Source organism: Sminthopsis crassicaudata, chromosome 3 (genome assembly GCF_048593235.1).
Source record: "Sminthopsis crassicaudata isolate SCR6 chromosome 3, ASM4859323v1, whole genome shotgun sequence".
Lineage (NCBI taxonomy): Eukaryota > Metazoa > Chordata > Mammalia > Dasyuromorphia > Dasyuridae > Sminthopsis > Sminthopsis crassicaudata.
In genome coordinates this window covers 348,694,969-348,709,943 of record NC_133619.1, presented here as the reverse complement: position 1 = coordinate 348,709,943, position 14,975 = coordinate 348,694,969, and the positions used below count along the sequence as shown (strand labels likewise).

Here is a 14,975-nt window from a genome sequence, read left to right as displayed (position 1 = left end):
GACCTAACCTCTCTGACCTGTTATTTCCTTCTCTTGGAACTTGGAAATGACAGACTAAATGACCTTTAAGAACTCTTCAAGCTCTAAATTTACGATCCTAATTTGTGAAAAAGACCTTTGAAGCATTCCAAGAATTGATAAGAAACACACCCAATGAACAAGCATGTTTGTGTGCAGTAAGATAAAGGGACATTATTCCTTTTAAATAATATCTATTCTCCTATCCATAGGGAAGAGCTTTCAATATGCAAATCCCAAGTGAGAATGTGATCATTTGGATGCTGGAGACATCTAATAAGAATAATACTACAAAGAGATAAATATTATATATTGTGTTGGGGAAAGGTTGGAGCAGGGAATGGGGGGGAGGGGAACTTAGGGGGAAGGGCAGACATAGCAGTCCCTGGGAATAATCGAAGATGAATCTCAGAACCTTTAGAGACCATTCTGCTGGATCATTAGAAGAAGAATTCTTCCCCTTATCAAGAACATTTTATTCTCTTTTTTTCCTTTAGACTTAATTGCAGGAAAATCACCTAGAAATAGCATTTTAGCACAGCTACAAACACTGAGAACTGACAAGGGGGAAATATGATATACAGTACAATCTTTCTAGAAATGAGTGGGTTCAACTCACTTTTTAATATTGTATCCTTTATTTTTTTATTGCAATCAGCAAATGCATTCTAATCTATAATGCAAGTGAATGGTCCTTCCAAAACATTTTCCAGTGACATTTAGAAGATCAGAATCTTCATGGGAATGGAAGTCAAATTAACCCACAATTTCCACCTTTTCATTCTAAACTAAAACAAACTAGAGAGAACAGAGAACTGGAAACTAGAAACTCAGGAGGAAATCTATAAATGTCCCCTTATTCATGCAAAAGATCAGAAGTATATGAAAGTGTATTGGTCAATTTGCCATCTGGGGGAAGGGGTGGGGGGAAGGAGGGGAAAAGTTGGAACAAAAGGTTTTGCGATTGTCAATGCTGAAAAATTACCCATGCATATACCTTGTAAATAAAAAGGTATAATGAGAGAGAGACAGACAGACAGAGAGACAGAGAGAGAGAGACAGAGACAGAGACAGAGAGAGAGAGAGACAGAGAGAGAGAGAGAGAGAGAAAGAGAGAGAGAGAGAGACACAGAGAGAGAGACAGAGAGAGAGAGAGACAGAGAGAGAGAGACAGAGAGAGAGAGAGAGAGAGAGACAGAGAGAGAGAGAGAGAGAGAGAGAGAGAGAGAGAGAGAGAGAGAGAGAGAGAGAGAGAGAGAGAGAGAGAGAGAGAGAGAGAGAGAGAGAGAGAAAGAGAGAGAGAGAGAGAGGTAAGAAACTGAACTGAAAGGAAGCTGGGAGCTGGAACAACTTTACCTCAGAGTGCCACCTTGTGGTTCATGTGGTATTTGTCTCTGATCATCTATTCCACTTGCACATTCTAGTGATACAAATAGATAAAATTCCACTCCTGCCAATGTCAAAATGAAACATAGGCTGTCATGTAAGTGTTTCATGTAGCAGGTCCTCAAGAATATTTTTTTTATTTAGAAGCCTTGTGAATTTTAAGCTTGAGAATATCTCCTTTTACCTGATTTTTAAAAATTATATTATTTCAGTTTCAGTTTTATATACATTCTTTTTTCACTAGAATTGCTTTCTTTCCAGCTTAAGATTTAATGTATGTTTTTCTGTTAGGATTTCCCCCATCATAATTTTGATGATTTTTTAAATTTCCGTTTTTAAAAAAAAAATTATTTCTTTTGTTTTTCTGTCTTTTCCTCACTAGAAGCATTTTCTTTCCGGCTTGGATTCTGACATTTTTTTTATTGGAATACTCTCTTCTGAACAACTCAGCCTGTCTCATGGGATTCCAACTGCATTGCATATTGTGAGTACCAATGTGCTTTGGCCTAATGAGGTGCTGACTCTTACTAATCAATACTTCTTGGAATTATTTATCATTCATTATATTGATTTTTAATTGAATGTGGAGTTAAAATCATTACTATTGTCTATCTTATCTTTGCTAATTGCTATTTATTCTTTAGTATATCATTATTGCAAGATATATACTATTTCCATATATGAAAAGAATTTTAACCCAAATTTGAATTCAATATGGTATGTAGTGTTATCTCTTGAAACACAGAGAAGACTAAATTCTAAGAATACCTTGAATGTAGAAATAAGAACATTGTAAAGAAATTTTTGAAGGAAAAAATGTAGGAATATAAATAAGTACTAACAGGTATAAGGAAGGCAGAAAAGACTTAGCTTGTTTTTTTTTTAATTGCCAGAAATATGTGATTATTCAAAAATTAGTGATGTGATCAAAGCAGGAGGATGTATTCAGAAACTGGTCATTAAACCTTTCTCAAAAGAGGAAAATTTCCTTAGACAATTTCAAACCATTATGAGCTGAGGATTGCCAATGAACACAGTGAAATGCCTAATTAAGCTTGAAAAAGATGCTATAAGCACAGATTATATTGAGTCTGGGTATTCTATACCATAAAGCAATCATAGGTCCAAGTGACAATTTTTTTCTGAAAAAGATCCATTCCTTTAGGGAAGAATGAATGGATACTTGAATCACTATGCAACCAAATTACTACAGTTACATTACAGAATTATATGAGGTAGTTAGATGGTGCAGCAGATATGCTCTAAGTCCAAATCCAGCCTGAGACACTTAACCAAGTATAATCATGAGCATTTAATCATTCTATGCTTCAGTTTTCCCATCCATAAGAGGATAAAAGTAGTACCTCCCAGAATTGTTGTGAGGGCAAAATAATATTTTAAAACATTTTCAAGCCATAAAGCATTATATAAATGTTAACTATTCTTATTTAAGGGACATCTTTAACATCTATACAGAATCTAAAGAATACAAGTTCTGAAATCATGTATTATCAACATTTTGAAAGACTAGAGAGAGGCAATATGATTCTGCCCATGATGCACATGAAGTGTATTTGAGTTTCTTATTACCACCATTCAGCATAAAGGCAAAAATCCCTCTGAATTTGTAGGAATCTATAGAATCCAATGAAGGCTGATAGAGGAAGCTGATGTTAGACAGCAAGTGGGCAAAGGTTTACACTAACACTGCAAGAAAGTACAATTAATTATTAAAGAGGAGGAAAATGGGTGAATTATAATGGTTATTAGAGTAAAATTGTATGATGAGTGACTGAGTTTGCAAAGAAAAAGCTAACTCAGGAAAATACTAATTCAATTACAAATGGAACTTAACGATTATTTGTATTTATTTATTATCTACCACTTGCAATATATTGTGTTATGTGCTCAGGATACAAAGAAATGCTCCAAACATCTTCTGAATAAGGCACAAAAGAAAGACAAGAGAACACTAATATAATAAAGAACTGAAAACAAAGCATATGCCCTCTAATATGAGAATGGCTAAATAAATTGTGGTATGTGAATAAAATGTAATATTATGAGGCTGTAAGAAATGATAGATGTGATGAATACAAAGGAGACTTATATGAATTGACAGAAAAAAAGTAAGCAAATCCAAGGGAAAAAAAATAAAAACACAATGTCTACAATAGTATAAATGTAAGGAACAACCACAAAATAATCAAAATTGTGTTGCAAATATATTACAAAATTACAAAAAATAAGTTTAGCCCCAAAGAAGAGATTAAAAATTACATATTTCTTCACTCCTTGGCAGAGGACAGGGATGGGGGAAGGGTTTCTACAACTGTAGAACATTTTTTATATAATCAAATTTTTAATGTATTATATATGTATATGTACATTGTATTTATTTTGCTGAATTTTTTCCTTCCCTTTTTCTTTTTTAAAAATTATTTGTTATGGGGGCAGCTAGATGATGCAGTGGATAGAGCATCAGCCCTAAAATCAGGAGGACCTGAGTTCAAATCTGGTCTCAGACACACTTCCTAGCTGTGGGACCCTGAGCAAGTCACTTAATCCCAATTGCATCCGCAAAAAAAATAAAATAAAATAAAAATAAATAAATAAAAAATATTTGTTATGAAAACTATGAAAGAGAAAAAAGAAAAGATACAACAGGAAATATCAAAGCAAAATCTATCAATAAAAATCTATTTTCAGCTATCCACATCCAAAGAAAGAAATATGGAATCTGAATGAAGATCAAAGCATACTGTTTTCACTTTTTTTGTTGTTTTTTTCTTACTTGTGGTATTTTTTCCCCTTTTGTTCTGATTCTTCTTTCACAACACGACTTATGTGTAGATATGTTTAATGAGATCGTGCATGTATAACTTTATCAGATTGATTTGTCTCTAAGGGAGGTGGAGAAGAGGAAGAAAAAAATGGAAACTTATAAAAGTGAATGTTGAAAGCTGTCTTTACATGTAATTGGAAAAAATACTATTAACTGAGGGGGGGAATCTATTTTCAAAAAGTAATTTAAAAGAATGAAATAAACATGAGAGTGCCCCTGGTTGCTTACTTGAAGTCAGGATCTTATAAAAGCTTGCTGAGAACAGAAGACAAAATGTTTCATTTGGAGAAACAAAGGGAAAGATGCCCTAGTGATAATAACAGCTTGAAATAAGAATGCCACTAGATATGAGCAAATAAAGAATTAGAATTTTGTTCTGCCTCAGTTGGTGTTTGGACAGACACTTGAGTGATGATGTTATGGTCCTATGATGAACATACTTAAGAGAAAGATGAGGAACTTTTGGATCAGAAGTTAAATTAATGGGCTTAGAAAATGAAGACAAGGCCAGAAACAAAGTTGTTCTGATCATCCAAACATTAAGCCTAACCTCATCACCTATAGGTCCATTCTCTGTGAACTCCAAGTATTTTGTGAAGATGACTATGAAGAACAAAGACGTATAGTGTCCTGCTGTGCTGGATAGTGGATTCCAAGTGACCATTAGATTCTACTCCTGAAGAACATTTAGGAAAATTACAGCTTATGGAAGGAATAAACCCTTGTGGACTGAGTAACAAAAGCATGGATTACATCAGAATAAACTTGAAGTTGCTTCAGCAAGTCTTTGGTGTCAAAAAAGAAGGGAAAAGCAGAGAGAGGGAAATAGACTTACCATGATCCTATTATTAGATCCAAATGACCATGACCATGACTAACTCCAGCCTATTCAAACTATGAATAAAATGCTGCAATTAATAAGCTGAGAATCAATACCTGAATATCTGCACAGAAGCTGCATGATAATATAAGCAAATAATGTCAGAAAATATCACAAAACTGATTCCTTCAGTACAGGAGTAGATCTACTAGTGACTACTATGAGTGACTCTCATAGGCCTAAAATGATTATCCTAAAGGCAAGTCAGGTCAGTTTGATCTCCTCGAAGTGAGATGTGAACAAGCTTTTAAAGACTTTGTGGAGTCCACTGATCTACCTGACCAGTAGTCAACATCTCTTAGAATGTTGTAGAAGTAGTAAAATTAACTAATCAACCAACAAATCCTATCTACTTACTATGTTCCAGGAACTATGCTTGACATTGGAGACACAAAAACAAAATAATTCCTGCTGATTATATATATATATATATATATATATATATGTAATAATATGCATATATGTGTGTGTTTCTATACATATATATATCACTAGGCAACATCACTAATGCAGGCACGTTTATTGTATGCATGAATATAAATTATAAGCTAATATATATATTGATTTGTGTATTAAGTATGAAGGTATGTTTTATCTTTTTGCCTTTTTTTTTTCTTTTTGCTGAGGCAATTGGGGTTAAGTGACTTGCCCAGGGTCACACAGCTAGAAAGTGTTAAGTGTCTGAGGCCAGATTTGAACCCAGGTCCTCCTGACTTCAGGGATAGTGCTCTATCCACTGCACTACCTAGAGCTTTGATATCTGCTTTCAAAGTACTGTCTCACTGCATCTGAGAAGGATGGAAAGAAACAGCATGGTTTTGTATATGGAGTATTGCATTTGAAGTCAGGAAGATCAAAGCTTAAATCCTACCTTAGACACAGACTAGCGCTGTGACCATGAAATAAAGGCCCTTGTTGGGCCTTTTTCTTAATAGGCAAAAATGAGATGCTTGGGCTCTAAAATCTCTTCTAGCTTTAAATCTATTATCCTATGAACTAAGACAGCTCACACTCAGAACTCCTCCTTGTGGCTTATATAGAGATTACACTCTGCGTAGCTCTTTCAATTCCACCCCATTAATAAGATTAATAGATGGAATGTTGATCCATTTTATTTCAAAATCAAACACTGTGCATTTGTCATGAGTATATATCAAGCAAGTCTTCTCTTTCCATTATAATTATGTATCACATAAACCTATGATCAACAGGTCCTCTCCCTTCTTTGATCTTTCTCTTGCCCTCATCATAATTAAAGAATATCCTTTTGGTTGTCCTCTCATTTTAAAAATTACCTTCTTTTTTAAAAACCAGAATAAAATTAGCTGATTTCCAGTTTTGCAGACCCTTTTCTATTTTTCATGTTTTTTGAAGATCACCAACAATAAATATAAAGTGGAATAAAACAAGATAATAAGAAAATAGTTATGATCACTAATCCCTTACTATCTGAGCACATTCCCTCACAGAGGCTTTTAAGAGGCATGTTGGTATAGTGAAAAGAACTCTAAACTAGCAACCAGGACTCAGATGCGAGTCCTGCCTCTGATACTTTAACTAGTTTTATAACCTTAGATAAGAGTCCTACATTCCCTGTCTCACAGTTTCTTCATTTGCAAATAAAGAAGTTCAACCAGATGATCTTCCAGGCCCTTTCTAGGTCTGAAATTCTATGATTTATAGCTCTTTTATTATCTGAGAAACTAATTTTTATTTCAAGGTCTGAATGTCAACAATCATTTGCATAGTATTTGTTGATTGCTGCTATATGCCTTGTGGTTAGTCTGATCATATGTACAACCTATTCTAACAAATCACATTTTTCCTTGATTATTCAGGCTAGTTTTTTTCTGTCAATCAATCAGTAAGTATATATTAAGCATCTATTGTGTATCAAGTATCTTGCTAAGCTTCCTTGGCATTTCTGACACCACTCACTGGCCCAACTTTCTAACTATTCAAAAATATACTTCTAAAGGATGATCATAACTAACATACAGCTCTTTGAAAAGTGTTTTACACCATTATCCCATTTATCTCACAACAACCCTATGCAGGAATATTAGCCTCCTTTTCATAAGTGAGAAAACTGAGTCTCAATCTTTAATTGGATAACTGACTAGATAAATTAGTGTTGGCTTTTTAGCAGGATTGGTGCAGGGAAGGAGGGAGAGTAGGGAAGGAGTATGAAGGCAATGAAAAAAGATATCTGTGATTTCATTGTGTAAGGGCTTCCAGTGTTAAGACCCATTTTGCCAATGAAGATGAGCAAATAATCTCTAACTTGGAGCCACAGTTGTCTGTGACACTGAAATTAAGTGACTTATTCATGATAACACAGGATAACACGATGAAAGTCTTAAACCCAAGTCTGTCTGATTCCAACACTGTTCATTACTCCATGGCTCCTTTCTTGAAAAACTCCATTATGTGTATTGAGGGATTCCTTCCTCAGAGGTGATTGCATTATTGGAAAGAATAACCTTTTCTTCCAGATGAGTTTGCACAAAGGTAAACATCTCCATTCTGTAATACCTTAGGATATCCCCACACTTAGGATAAACACAGTTATCATAGCCAATCATAAAAGCAAGAATTCACCAAAGGCATCAACATAAGGCTGCATTTATTTTTTTCCTTCAAAAACAATATTTAATGAAACTGGTTTTCTTTATTGCTGGTTGACTCAAATATTTTATAGAGTGTTTTTAGGACTTTCAGTGGATACAATATTGCTTTTAAATACATCAGTATGAGAAATAACATCAGTCAGGTTACAGAATCATACATTAGTTGGGTTGGAAAGGACTTAGACTATATAGTCTAATCATCTTACTTAACAAATAAGGAAACTGAGGTCCAGAGAAGTGAAAGGAAAAAAATTCTAATAATTAGAGCTATGCAAATGTAGAAGGCCTTTTATCATTTACATGATGCTTTGAAGCAAAGAATCTATGACCATTTGAAATGTATGGTAGAAAGAAATGTTTCTCAGATACAAGTAGGACTAAATAGTCCCTCTTGTGATCCTTGATTCTCCTTCCTTTACATTCTCTACTTTTTCCTTCTACAAACACTTTACCTTTGAAATGTACCAACTATATTCAGAAAAAGTCCAGCTATACATAGTTAATTTATGTAGCAGATATTATTAGTCCAATCATTAATATTAAATCATTTAAAAAAAAGCTTTTCACACCATTCAATGATTAAAATTCAAGGGAGTAAATAATAATAGCTTGTATTTATAAAATGAATTACTTTCCACCTCAGTGATTCTGTGCAATGATTTATTTAAGATTCTTTAGCTAATACAAGGCTGAGCAAGGACCCAGTCTTCTTACTCCAAGTCACATGTTCTTTCTACTACATCACACTGCCCCTTCCCTCTTGAGTCAAAAGTCCTACATGATAAACTACTAGGATGTAAATTCCTTGAGGAAAGAGGAATGGGTTCTTATATATCTTTGTATCCTCACTAGCACCAAGAATAGAATCTTGCACATCTTTCATTCAATATATGTTGAGTGAAGGAATAAACGAACTACACCTGAAGAAAAGATAACTTGGGTTTTATTAACTTCTACAGAATTATACTCTGCCTCATAGGCAGGTATAAAGAAAAGGGCTTTGTAAACCCTAAAGTGCCTATTAAAAAGGGGTCTAAAATCATTTTTGTGGTCATCATCATCATTATTAATTAAGCTTTCATTTTCATTTTTAAGTCTTTTCACTCTCCACAGCAGCAAGAGCATAATTCAGAGAAAACCCTTATGACTTGATTCATTATTACCCAGCTTTGGATAGCATAGTGATGAAATTAACTCAATTCAACAAATACTTTTTAAGCACCTATTGTGTACATAAGACTGCACTAGATGCCAGGGGTAAGAGAAATAAAGTTAAATTTTAGATAAAACACACTGACTTTATGGAGTTTATAATCCAATAGGATAGTAAAATACATACATAGATAGATAAATATAATATATGATAAATGTATTAGAAAAGGGCAACACACCCTTGAAATATTCTAACTACACTCAGAAAAACTCACCTTTCCCAGCAATGGGATATTTCATTTTTACTGAGCTTCTTCCCTTCCTCACATCTCTTGAAAAAATGGTGGCTGCAAAGGTACAAGAGGTGTATGTGTAAAACAACACTGATTCAATATATTTGCTTTCTTCCTGGGCTTATCTATGGTACAGGGAGGTTAAACAAGGAACATCAGAATCCTAACAATCACAGCCACCATCACTATCTTGCCAAATACATTCTATCAAGTGGTTAGTCATTTGGGGGTACAAACTTAAGGGCAGCTTTTGGAGGCATCACAGAAGGGAGACTTAAGTCTAGAAATCATTTCCTCTACTTTAATGCTGATTCATTTAATTCCACATGCACCTCTGAGAGCATTTGAGTTTTATTGGGTGAATATGAGAAGGAAGGCATCACCCTAATTCAGATTCTAACTCACCTCACCTTCCTTTTGTAAAACCTTTTTTTCCTTTAAAACATTTACTCTTGAAATATACTAATTATGCTCAGAAAAGAACCTGCCACAGCAAAGCTAATACACAAATCAGCTATTAGTCCTCTCTCCAATAACACTGTCATTGAAAATGCCTCCACACAGTACGACCGAGAGTCAAGGGGATAAATAATAACAGCTCACTCTTATGTAGTTCACAATAGTACAGAAAGGTACAAAATATAAATTATTATTATCCAAATTTTATAGTGGAAGAAACTGAGATCAGAAGTCAAACATCTTGCCCATAGTCACAGAGCTAGTAGGTGTAAAACAAAACTCAATTCTCAGTCCTTTAACTCCAGATACAATATTTTCTGTCTACTACATTAAACTGCCTTTTCAAACAATAAAAAAGCACTTGATTTTCCATTTTCCCAAGAACCATGGCAGCTACAAATCACTTTTATATTTAATCACATAACTTTGAAAACACTTGCAAGCAAAAGCAAAACATGTCCATTCCCCAAGGGTATTTGATACTGATGTCTTGTTAATGAAAATCTATTACAAATGACCCTAAGTCACCACATCACACTTACCCAGCATTCCTAGAACATGCATCAGTGTCCATCATGTCTGGGGGTGAATACAATATTAGAGACAGAATTGGAAGACATGCAGTTCCTGCCTTTAGACAAGAACCAAGCAGAAGACAGCTAAAGGTTCTGGCAGTGTTTATATACTTCAAATAAGGGATCATTTTATGAGTTGTACTGTTTTTACTTCTATGCATGCAAATAGGTGTGCACTGTTGGGGTTTAATAAATAACGTCATAACCAACAAATTCTTTAAGAGGACACAAAGAAACTGTATATACACATTTCTCATTTACATCCTCCCATGCATGTTTTGTAAGTAATGTTAATGCACTGGGACTGAAGAGTCCCCAAGGGGCCAACAGAAGGGCTTCCCTGGACTGAACATTTCCAATGTACTCTTTCCAAAGCTAGACTTTTTCATGTCATCATTAGAATAAAGCAATCCTTTTCTTCAACAGAGGCTTATTCTCGATGCATCCCAGTCTGAGTTTAGATTATTCCATGCAGAATCATCTGAGTCAGTCAAATCCAAAAAGAGATCATTTTTGGTGTGCAGTCAGAAGAAAGACCAAGCTTTCTTAACCCATTTTATTTAATTGTCATCTAGGATGCTAAGGAGAAAATCAGATCATATGCCTTTAAAAACACAGAGCTCATGAAAGAAATCAATTTGCCTTTTGATTTCATCTGCTTCTAATCTAACCTCATACTCTACCCAACAATACTACCAGGATGGCCAAAGCTTGTTGGATTTCCTTGGGTATTATTTGGCTAAATGAAAGATACTTGTAATAGGCTCTGTTGAATGGGGTAGTCTCAGGTTCAGACATGCAAAGATTTTGCATATTTAAAAACTCCCTTTTAAATTACGAATCACTTCCAAGAACTTAAACTACAAAAAACAAGGGGCTGTTCAAGTCATGGTATAAGGCCATGATAACACTCACCTGGCTAAAGCCACTCCAGAACCATTTTCATTTCAAATTTTAGCCAAATTGATCCTCTGGAGTCTTTTTTATACTGAGCCTCAGTCACCAGCAGAGTGATAGAATGATCCTTCACTTGGATAAGATTACTATGTGAAAAGAGCCTCTCTATTCAAAATTGAATTCTGACAGCCATCCTGGGCCTGCCTATAGAGGCACCCACAAACCAAAAAGCCCCTCATATCACAAGTTTTCTTCCCTATTTTTGGATCCTCTCTATAGCTCAATTGTATATTTTTCCAACTGACTCACACTCCTTCAGCAACAACTGCTTCATTTGTATTGAAATTTTATCCTTCCTATAGTTTCTTACAAAGGGTCATAAGATAATTGGACTTAGAGATAAAAGAGACCTTAGATATTTTCTAGTCTAAATCTCTCATTTTATAAAAGTCTTATTTGAAGGATAGGGAAATTGAACAAGGAATAGTAGGATTCTTCTCCTCCTTATGCTTGCTGAACCAAAAAGAAATCTTCTCCCACTCAATACTATCAAATGGAGATTCATTTAGGCTTATAAGCTAGAACTCACATTTGGGGAGCATGCAGTCCTTGACAAGAGTTAAACAAATTCATTCACTGCTTCTATCTTTCTTTGTATACCCTGAGCTTTTCATAATGCCTGGCAAATAGTAAATGCTTAATAAATATGCTTGTGGACTGACTGGCTGATTTTTTGGTGTCAAATATCTACCTGGTTGAGGTCAGCTTCAAAGAGTAAAAAGTTTTCTGGAGTTGGGAGAAGAGAAAAAGAAGAGAGAGAAGAATTAGAAGGAGAAGATATGCCCCAGCAATAGATCAGACAACTATTTCTCTTGACTCCATTGCCTCTATATTTTTATAGATATTCAGAAATTGTATTGGATGGTAATATTCCAAACTTTGGCTACTATCCTAGATGAAATTTCATTACTACAGAGAATTCTGATAACTTGTCACTGTCACAGATTTGATATGCAAGACTTGCATTTCAGAGGCTATTTCCTCCTAGGCACTGTATGTACAATTTAGGTAAGCTGTCCTCAGTTTGCAACAGTTGGTCACTGAGCAGTGATCGTATGGCCCAAACAGATTTGTAAGTCACTTCTTACAACTTGAACATTTCAAGCAATACTTGAAATAAGCAAATATGTATACAATAAGAAGCCTGGACATTATCTTATATATTTTTTCCTTTGCAATGTGTTTTACTCTGTAAATGAAAACATGGTAGATGATCTTCTCCCCAAGATGCTGGTAAAAACTGTTTGGTTTTGTTTCTACATTTCCACTACATATTTCCAAAGAATTAGGAGTTTGGGGTCAAGGATCAGGAGGTAAACAACATACAAATACTATCTCTATTACAAAATCAAACCAAAAAAGAACTGTTATCAAAATGCTATTCATCATATCAGCTTCAAACAAGTCGCATGTAGACTTTCAGTGGAAATATACAAGATATACAGAATCCAAAGGGGGGGAATAGATTGGCTGACATATTCATTAAAAACAGCAGTGCTTACCTGCCCTATATTTACAATTTTCAACAAAAATGACATTTTTATATGACTGTGAGTCTGCATTGTAACCAAACAACCGGAGGACAGCTAATTCCCAAACAGGACAATTGATTGTAAAACCTCCATAGATATCAAAGTCAATTTCTGAACCTGGCCATGAGCCTTCTGGACTCATGGCTGCACAGGTTTTGAGAAGACCTGATCTGATGTCCCTGGACTTATTCATCAGGGGTAGCTGCAGAATTTGAATTCACAGATGCATATTCTGCTTCTTTGTGGCTGGGAAAGGAAGATTTGTTGTGTTTGATGTTGGATCCACTCTAGTGTAGGCACGACAACTTTGGATAGAGCCCCAGTTGAGGAGTCAGAATGATTTCCATGCCAATTCCTTGATGCTATTCCTGAAACATAAACAGAAGAAAAAAATGACAAATATGCATTTTTAATTTTCAACAGATTTTAGTAAAGATTTGATTTTTAAGAATTTCTTGCTCTATATAATGTATCTTTAACTTTACATGAAGATAAAAATGAAATTTTCTTACAAATTATATTTTCTAGTAATTTTTGCAGTAAAAATAACTGCCACATAAATCCCTCCTGATCTCCGAAAAAGTTACATATTTCCAAAAATAAAGTTCCTATTTTAGTCACATAACATTAATTGAGGACAAAGAACCACAGGAGAGTACATGGTCAAAGCAAGGAGAATAAAATAAACAAAATTAAACTAAAAAAGTTCTGAACATAAACTTATTGAAAGATATGCACAGAAGCAGAAAATATAGCACATATCAGGAGAAGTGCTTCTTCTTAGCTAGTTATCTCAACATTTGAATAGAAACCACCAAAAAGGTCAATTGTGTTCCCATAAAATAATTCATTTCTTGTTTAAAAAAAAGAAAGAAAGAAAAATCCCATTTGGGCATTTATGTATATTATCTATGCATACAAATATGTATATTTATACAAGTATTTGCTATATAATATGCACATTCTTATTCAGTTCCTTTTAAATTATGGAGGAAGCTAAGGAAAAAAATGAGAATTCAGCAATGTGGAGGAATTAATATAATTCAGAATCATTACATCACAGAATCTTAAAACTAACCTCTGCTGCTATATGTCACATTGCTCAGCTTTACTGCCAAAAAGCCATCCTGCCTCCAGACTAACGGAATGTACTCTCCTAACCTGTGAATCAGATCTGATTTTGAATTTTGTCTCCACCACCTATTATCTGAGAGACGTGGAATAAGTCATTTAATCTTCTCTGCAAAATGAATGAGAGAGTTGGACTAAATGATCTCTATGGCGGCTTCCAGTTCTAACATTCTATACTTTTTCAGCCTTAGTTCCCAAATCAATAACATGGAAATAATCATCCTTTTCTTACTGACCTTGAATGACTCTCCTCAAGGAGAAGATCAAGGAAAATAATAGAAATGAAATGGCTTTATCAAAGATAGACTGACATGCAAATGTGAAATACAGCTATTATTCTTATGTTATTATGAATCTTATTCTATTCATCTTTTTATGGAGTACAGATGAAAACAATCCTACTTGCAAGTTATCCTATTTTTTTTAAATGACTTAAATGTGTAAGGAGATCTACTGCAGAATTTCCTCTACCTATACACAACAACACTTTCTGTGCCACTTAAGAGTCTCAGAGATTCAGTTGCCAGAGGCACAAAGAAGTTAATAGATATACACAAGGTGATATAGTCAGTAAATGTCAGAGGCAAAATCTGAACCCATCTTCCCAACTCTGAAGGCAGCCCTCTCTATCCACTTGACCATGCTGATATCATTGTTTTAATATGCAATATTCTGCAGACCATTATAATAATATTTATATAGCCTTTTATTTTCAAAATATATGCAAAGATCGTTTCCAACATTCACTCTTGGAAAACCTTGTGTTCCAATTTTTTCTCCCTCTTTACTCCATCCCTCATTCCCTAGGCATCAAGTAATCCAATATGGGTTAAACATGCAATTCTTCTTTTTTCTGAACATAATTTCACATTTATCATGCTGCATAAGAAAAATCAGATCAAAAAGGAAAAAGAATGAGAAAGGAAAAAAAGCATGCAAACAACAACAAAAAAAAGGTGAAAATATTTCAGATCCCACAGTCCTCCCTCTGGATGTAGATATCTTTCTCCATCACAAGTCTATTGGAATTTGCCTGAGTCACCTCATTGTTGAAAAGAGCCACATTGCAAGGTAATTTTAAAAATTGTTTTTGTAATAAATAAAAATAATTTCATGT

General features: G+C 34.4%; 1 protein-coding gene across 1 annotated transcript in view; it reads right to left on the bottom strand.

The window, feature by feature from the left end:
* Positions 1–7,738: 7,738 nt before the first annotated feature.
* Positions 7,739–14,975, bottom strand: part of AMER3 (APC membrane recruitment protein 3) — a 68,954-nt gene continuing 61,717 nt past the window's right edge. Inside the window, exon 3 of the mRNA XM_074301688.1 lies at positions 7,739–13,095. The gene's annotated coding sequence lies outside the window, so the exon portion shown is untranslated. The remainder of the gene's footprint in view (positions 13,096–14,975) is intronic.